This window comes from Cupressus sempervirens, chromosome 4 (genome assembly GCF_028749045.1).
Source record: "Cupressus sempervirens isolate cs-2001-9-10 chromosome 4, ASM2874904v1, whole genome shotgun sequence".
In the NCBI taxonomy this organism is placed as follows: Eukaryota; Viridiplantae; Streptophyta; class Pinopsida; order Cupressales; family Cupressaceae; genus Cupressus; species Cupressus sempervirens.
In genome coordinates, this window is record NC_143121.1 from 271,673,773 (window position 1) to 271,682,667 (window position 8,895).

Sequence of the window (8,895 nt, forward strand, 5' to 3'; positions counted from 1 at the left end):
TAGTGACCATACTCATGACATCTAAAGAACTTGACCTTAGAAAGGTCCTTCTTCTTCTTCTCACTCTGCGAGTTCGATCCTTTGCTAGATCCCTTCTTTTCTTTCCCTTTCCCCGCTACAAAAATGTTTTCCTATTCCACCTCACTTTTTTGACTCTTGTTGGCCCCATTAACAAGACTTAGTCTAAACTCCTCCTGAGTGAAATTAGTCCATAGTCGATCCCAACTCGATAAGGTATCTCGTCCACTGACAACTTGAACAAAGACACCCCATTGTTTAGTAAACCCATTTAGGGTTATTCTCACTAGCTTGTCGTCATTGGAACTATCTGCAACAGTTGCTAACTCATCCTTGACAAATCTAAGCCTGGTGAAGTAACTTGTAACATCTTCTCCCTAGTTCATTTGGGTATTCTTTAGCTTCTCTTTGAGAATCATCTTCCTGTTGGTGGTAGCATTCTGGTATAGATTTAGAGTGGCATCCCACATATTCTTCATTGTATCTAGCTCCACAATATGTGGAACAATATGACCCTTGAGACCATCAAGGATAATCCTCCTCACCTTGGAATTTTCTTTCTCATATGTTGCAAGTTGTATAGCATCTGTAGGTACAACTATACTAGTGATAGCATAATCCTTGATACCATTCTCTTCCAACAATAAAGAAATTTTGGCCTTCCAGACACCAAATTTTGAGGCACCATCCAATCTATCCTGATCTCTCAAACTAGCTGAAGCCATCTCAAGGGATTAAAGTAATAATAATTCTAAAGAGATCAAAATTTCTTTCCTAGGGAAAAAAATTTCTACCCTCAACAATGCTCCAATACCATGTCAAAATTAACACTGTTGTAGTAATTGATTATTAAATTGCCTAAAATAAATTCCCAACTAATATTGAAAAATAACACAACTACAACTTCACCAATAAAATATGGAAAGAAATTTAGAACACAGAGAACACAATATTTTTTGGACAAATTGTCCCTAGAAAAACCCCTGAGGGAAAACTAGTTCTACAGATGGAAAATATATTAACTTTAGCAAATCAAGAGATACAAAATTCATTTCCTCTCACTGGTAGAATTTAGACAATCTCCTAATTTCTGCTTCTAATATCCTCCACTACTATCCCCAATGCTATCATTCTGCCCTTGCTAACACTGCACGATTGTTTTCTATCATTGTAAACTCATTTGCTAACACTTCAAATGCTTCTTACAACTCTTCTTGTTCTATGTTCTATTATATTCTCCAAATGCCTCCCTTGACCCCCTTTTATACTACTTAACCAAGAGGTTTCTAGTTTCTTCTTGATAAAGACCACTCAACCAAGAATTATCTAGTTGTTTGCTAACCAAGAAGTTTCTAGTTGCTTATCAATTAAAACAACCTAACCAATAGGTTACTAGTGGCTTCTAGGAGTCAGTTAATTAACAAATAATTATTGTAACTCTTAACAATTATTTTCCAATTAATCACATGAGGATGAACAATTGTCCAAGCTACCTAAATCTAACATGAAATGGTGGACAGATTCATTGTATGTGTTGAATCTAATCAAAACCCTCAGATCTATGGTGATGTTTAAGCATAAAAATTATTAGAACTACCTATTTAAGGACGCATAAGGATAACCTAATCAAACTTGACACATAGATGTTCTTTTAATGCTATTGACTTGTGAACTTAAGAGGGAGCCTGAGAAGATTTGTGTAGAGATGGAATATGATTGCTTGAAGGATTGCCAGGCATATCAAAGATAGAGATGATAATGGAGGTCAGTTAATGGATCGGTATATGAACTACATTGTGATTTTTATTTGCAAAGTTATTTGTATTTATTCAAGTCAACCTACTATTACTTTCTAACCATTGTATCAATTTTGAAATCCTTAGTCAAGATTGATTTAATAATCATTTGTAGATCCTTTAATCAAGGTGATATTCTAATGGATTGTTCTAAAGTCCTCTAACTAGGCCACTTCTAACAAGATGATTAAATCCCTTAACAAGGTCACATTTAATAGTGTGTTTTGTAAATTTTAACAGGGTTGGCTCCTTACAAAGCTCACTTCAAAAGGGTTAAAATTGGTTGCATGTTATTGGTGGTTTTTCCCAAATTGGGTTTCCATGTTAAATCTTGGTGTCATACTTGTGTGGATGTTATTTGAGATGTTTTATAGTTAATGTTTTACATTTTGAAAGTTTGTTACTATTAGGATAGTGGACTACAATTTTTATGTTGTTGATTATTTTATATAGAGACTGGGCTACTTAACAATTAGATCTAAAGTATTTGAAGTGATTAAAAGTTTAGTTAGTACATATGAACTTGAGGATAACTTATTCACCCCACGCAACTCCCCTCTCAATTATTCTAAATCATTCTTATAGATTTAATGGTTAATACTTATAAGAATTGATTAGATGATTAGAGAAGAAATTATAATTATTTATTCCCCTTGCACAACCCCACTTTATTTATGTGCCAAAATGGGGATATCACTTGCCCTCAAGAAAAACCTTTCATACACAAGCTTTTCCACATACTTGCATTGAAAAGACCAAAATATTTATGAAATATACATTGAATGAAAACACAAAGCATACACGATGTAAATAGATCATGAAAACATGAAGTAGACACGACGTAGACATATGAAAAAATAGAGAAAACACAATGCAAACACAAAAGACACACATTATGCATTTCCTTAATTGTGAACCTACAACCAAAAAGAATCATTAGTACACATTATATATAAATCAATCCCCTGACAAGGTGTTTACAGTCTCAATCTATTTATTAACTCATCATTTTCTAAATATGGGAGGAGGAACCATAATAGGGTGCCCTGTTACCCAACCAGTGGGCCTCACCATTCACCCTCATTATCGTTACCTCTCTCCAATCATTATTTCCAAGAAGGTGCCCTTGTATGATGTACCCTGGGATATCCTATCACCATAGGCCTTACCTAGTACCCATAGGCTTTATCCGATACCTTGAATGATGTCACCCAACCCATTCCACCACAAGCCTTATCTCAACTTGGAGAATCATGATCTTAAGGTCATTCTATCAACTATTTTCCAATAAGAAGTCTTTTAAAGCATAATCTTTGAAATATCAGATAGTTAATCTTATCATTCAATTATAGGAGGAGAAACCATAATGGGGTGCCATGTTACCCAAATTAGTGGGCCTCATTGTTCTCCCTCATTATCGTTACCTCTCTCTGACCAATCATCTCCAAGATAGTGCCTTTGTATGATGTACCCTGGGATATTCGCTCCACCATAGGCTTTACCCGGTACCCGTAAGCTTTACCCAGTACCTCTGAGTGGTGACACCCAGCCCGTTCCACCGCAAGCCTTATCTTATCTTGGAAGATGATGACCTTAGATTATTTTATTTTATTTAACAACATTCTTTGATTATTATCATCTTGAAAATCAATGTCATTTCCTTGTAACTATTTGATTAGAACCCTTGATAATAAGTATTTAAACTATCACAATAACAAAACGTGTCAATAATAACAAGCACTAACAATTATTTCATAATATATGAAGAAACATATAATTTTACCTCGTCACCTTTATGGTTGAAGTGGTAATTTATGAGTATGAAATAATCTTCATATCTACTTAAGGTCTTCCTCTTGTATAATCCTTATTATTATTATTATTTTAATCTTTCATCCTTCATGTGCTATGATGAACATCTTTCAAATTTACCTCTTTCCATTGTCGATATTAACATGACTATGATGTGCCAAATAGGATCTTCTCTTGGTTTACTTCTAGCTCTTAATTTAGTTGATAATTTAGAAATATATTTGAAACTTCTCCCTCTTTATCTACTTGATATCATCTTTTTCTTCTTTACTTCCTTGTTTATATTTTTCTAATTATATATACTAATTATTCCCCTTCTTACTCCACGCATTGTAAGAAAATATATCATCCTTCTCTATTGTCACCAACAATATGACCATCATGAATCGCAAGTGTATTCTCTTTCTTTGTTTGCAAGCAATCCTTGTACCATACTAATTAATTAGAGCTTCATCTTTGAAGAAGTGTCAAACTCAATCTGATTAATTTTCCCTACAATAACATCTAAAGTATTACCATTCCTCCTAATATGTGAGTTAATAATATTGTTGTTTTCTTCATGGCATGTCATTTCCAGTGCTATTATTTTCATTTTCCCTTAGTGGTTGTGTGGGCTCGAGGTTATCACCTTCCGTTATCTTATGATTTCATCCTTCAATAATGGCATTCCATGATGCCATGTTTCTGAGAAACATGTACAATTATTAAACTCGTCAAGCTCTAACAACGAGTCTCTTCCTTTTTTATTGCTTCACGTATTCGTCACCTTATTGAGTCAGTAGCAGATGAATATTTATTTGTATCTAAATTGCTTGTTTGATAATTTATGGGTTCAATACTGGTCAATGTTTTGTGCTACTTGAGTGTTCTATCTGCCGAATTGTTGATTTAGTCCAATGCTCAAAACTCTTGGCGCAAACTTTCTCCAAAATCATAATCCTTAAAAGAAGACATCTGTGCTTGGAAACTATCAGCATCTGGATCGACCAAGTATGTCATGGGTGTAAGCTAACACTTTGTACTTTGTAGACTCTTTGATCTATCGTAACATACAAGATGTAGTAAGGGTTCACTACTATTGCAGTTTTAGCGTTTTGTAATTCATTGCTTTAATAAAGTTTGTCATATCCATCTCTCTCAATCATATATTATCCTCAGGAGACTGTAATTGTAATTTGATTGAATCGGCCAGAATGCAAGCTTGCTTGTCAAATTATAATCTCCTAGACATGGGTTCACTCGCTTTCTATTTGGTAGAACTCTTGTTTCTTAATAACATGGTTAGGCATTCATAATAATGAATTTAGGACATGTATACACAATCTCACATGCAGAAGTCCTTTTTATACAGGCTTCTTTTTGTTTGCTAGCGGGTTACTTTTAGAGCTTTGCTTGATCGTCAACAGACATAGATTCCTGGTTGAAATTTAGTGTACATAGCAAAACAATTGCAGAGATTGTTTGTGCTGGACCATGAATTATATCTCTATTCATTTCCAAGCAGTAAACATAAATGATATTTTCTCCTTCTGGTCACTATATATTTTGTTCATCTATTGATATCCTTCTCTGTTCTTCAATGCTTGTAAAAGCCATTAATATCTATATCTTCCTTTCGTAGACCACAATGGATATGGATAAAAACAAACAAACTCTAGAATGCCTCCATTGTATATGTGCTTCGTTGTGTTCCTCCTTTCTTTTTGTACTTCTGATGTAAAATGCAGTCCATACCTATTGTATTATTATAGTAATTTCAATCATCGCTTGGCATTTGAGTCCATTCCCTTTAGGCTAGTGGAATCATGCTCTGATACCTCTTGTAATGTCCCTTTTGGGACATTTTCTGATTTGCTTCTTCCTTCCTAATATGCTTTCATGATAATTCCTATATGATCCCTTTTCTCAATTGATATATATATATATATATATATATATATATATATATATCCAATACTTCATAGTGTTGTGCCTTTTCATTAATATTAATATATTTAATAAGGCATTTATATTATTATAATAGTTATATATAATTATATATTAATAACATTTATTAATATTAATAATATATGATTATATATGACTATATATTATATATTATTATATTATATATGATTATTTATATATGAATCATAATTAAATATTACTTTAATATATAACAAAGATATAATATCATATATTATTGTCATACAGATATGTACTAATTATCTATGGCATATAAATATCTAATATATAATAATATTCATAGATATATTTATATGTATAATTATAAATTATATAATATATTATAATATTATAAATTATATCTTAATATAATTATAATACTATCGATTATTAATATTATATACTCTTTATGTATAATACTTATTCATTAGTTAATTTATGTGCCAAAATGGGGATATCACACACAAACCTTTTCATGAGGAAAAGAACCTAAGGAGGAAACATTGACCGAAATAGAGAACATAGTCATAGTAACACAACTGACAATAAGTTTCAAATAAATTATCTTAAACCCATATTTAACCAAAAGAGGTTCTAGAAAATTCTAATTCACTCAATCATAAGCTTCAAATATGTCCAACTTGAGCATTATCCCTACCTAAGTGCTAGAACTCAAAGAGTGAACAATTTCATGAGTAGAGATGATAGCATCAAGGATATTTCTTCCTCCAACAAAACCTTTCTAATTTTTTGAGATTAACTTTTTCAAGCCACATTTCAATCTATTGACAATCACCTTAGACAAAATTTCATATGAAGTATTGAAGAGCCCAATAGGTTGAAAGTTAGCCATAGAACTAGGATCTCCATGCTTAGGGATGAGGTAAATATAATTTGAGTTCAACTTTTTGAGACACAACCTTTCTCAAAATAGTCAAAGACTACATTTAAAAACACATCCACTCCCACAATGTCCTAAAATTCTTGGGAAAATGTCAAGGAAAAACCAATTGGACTAGGGGGCTTGGAAGCTTCAAAAGTGAATACGACATCACAAACTTATTGGATACACACCTTACCTAATGGTAATTGTAGTGTTCCTCTATTATAAGTTCATGGATCACCTAAAAAATCCATGTAGGATCATACAAGGTTGCATTGCCTCTCTAGTTGAGATCCATGAAAAAGTATGTTGCAATGCTAGCAATATCCTCCTCCCCATTCACAGTGGAACCATCATCTAGCCTAAGAGATCTCATTCTATTTTTAGTTCTTTGATTTAGAGTATATTGATGGAAAACCTAGTATGTCTATCACCTTCAAGGATCCAATGAAGATAGGAATTTCTTTGTTTTATAAAAACGTATTCCTCCTTACTCAAACAAAATCATTTGTATCCCATGCTTCTTTCCTCTTGATATGATTTGGCTCTCCTTCCTCTGCTTGATCCTGAATATCATTAACCAAGAGTTTATTTTTGTCCTTGACTTGGAGGTGTTGGGTGCCCAAATAGCCTTTGAACCCAAGAAACATTACAGGGATAGAGGAAAAAGGTGATGATTCAAGGGAAATAATTGTAAATGCATTTAAAACACAATTTGTATGGTTGGGGGATTAAATGGAAAGCTGTGCAAGGAGAATGATGCCAACATATAGTTATGTGAAATGTTGTAAGAAGAAATTGCTTTGATTTAAGAAAAGGGAACTCAGAAAAAGCCCCTTAACCCCAGTAGGGAAGAACACTATTGCACTCAAAACTAGAAGATGTGGAGCAAAAATAAGTCCCCATCAGTAGTAAAACCTCCAAACACCCCATCATCATCATCTACTTCATCATTGTCCTCACCCTCTCCCTCACCGTCAATATAGGGGAGTGAAGCCCTACTCTTGTTGCTCATGTTTCTCCCACCTCCCATTAATAAATTTAGAATGTTGAACAATTATAATTAGAATATGTTGATTTCACCTATTTACAATCTAAAACAAACTTTATCCTTGCATGCTATCATCGTAAAAATTTAGAATATTAGTGGATTATTTTCTAGAACTTTGGAGTCTTCCTAGTTTTTGTCCCCTTACATATTTCAAGCCTTGCATTAGAATCCCTTAGATCTTGTCCTTGTCACCTTTTTCATTTCACTTATTCTCTCATCTTGACATCATGCTACTTATTTTCTCTCTTCCATAGCCATTAGTTCTTTCCTTTTTGGACCTTTCTCATTTTCCCATACACCTTGGTCCATCATCCTTCTTCTGATATCCACTTTCTTTTCCTTTTCATTAAAATTTTCTATCTCAGAGTATTTCCTCTTGTCAAGTTTCCTCCTCACTATCCTTTCCCACTTCCAAGATTTCTATTTTTTAAACATCAATTACCATATTCTTTTGACATGGCTACAACTATATATTTCTCAAGTTATCCTAACATGACAAAATTAAAAAATATTCCTTTCAAATTTTAGAGTAAGTAAAAGTTAAAATTGTGTGGATATTTGTGGTGAGTCACAACATGCCCCAAGTGTTGCAATTATTGTTTGAGTAAACATACAATTAATATTTTCTAGTATCAAATTATCATGAATGATGCTAATTTGGATGCACAAGTGAGGGAGGGGAATTTTTATTATCTATACATTGTTGAAGGTAGATTATGTCAAAAAAATCATATTTTATTTGAAGAGTACAAATTTTGGATAAATATTTTGAGCCATATAAGACTTTAAACATATACAATTCTATTAGAAGGCAGCCAATAACATTATCAAGTACCTAAAGTTGATACTTGTGTGAATTTAATTGAAGGTATAAAATTCTTCTATGATACATTATTGTCATGTGTGATATTCAAGACAAAAGTGATAATATTTATAAATGTATTGAAATGACATAATGTTCATTAATTTTTTTTTCTCGCGGCTTGTTATTTTAATATACTATCTTAGATATTACTTGATAGTTTGTTATTTCAAATTTTTCATTTGATGGGGTCTCATGTTGCCATTCCATTTATGCATTATCTCAATGTGGTTTAGTTTTTTACTCATACATAACATATTTGAACCAAATGCAAATAAATAACATTGAAGAAATTCTATAGAAAATATCTAAATATGAAGAAATGTTGTTCTTCTAGGGAAAGGAGGCTGAATGTTATGAGCTGAATTTGAATGCCCTTCAAATGATTGATTATATTTAAAATTATTGTCAACAAGTTCACAAAAATGTAAGTTTAAATGTTTTATATTAGTACCTATCTTTATGATTATGCAATCTCATATAAGTCCATTTGTAATGCCTAAACTATGCAAATCAACTAATTACAATT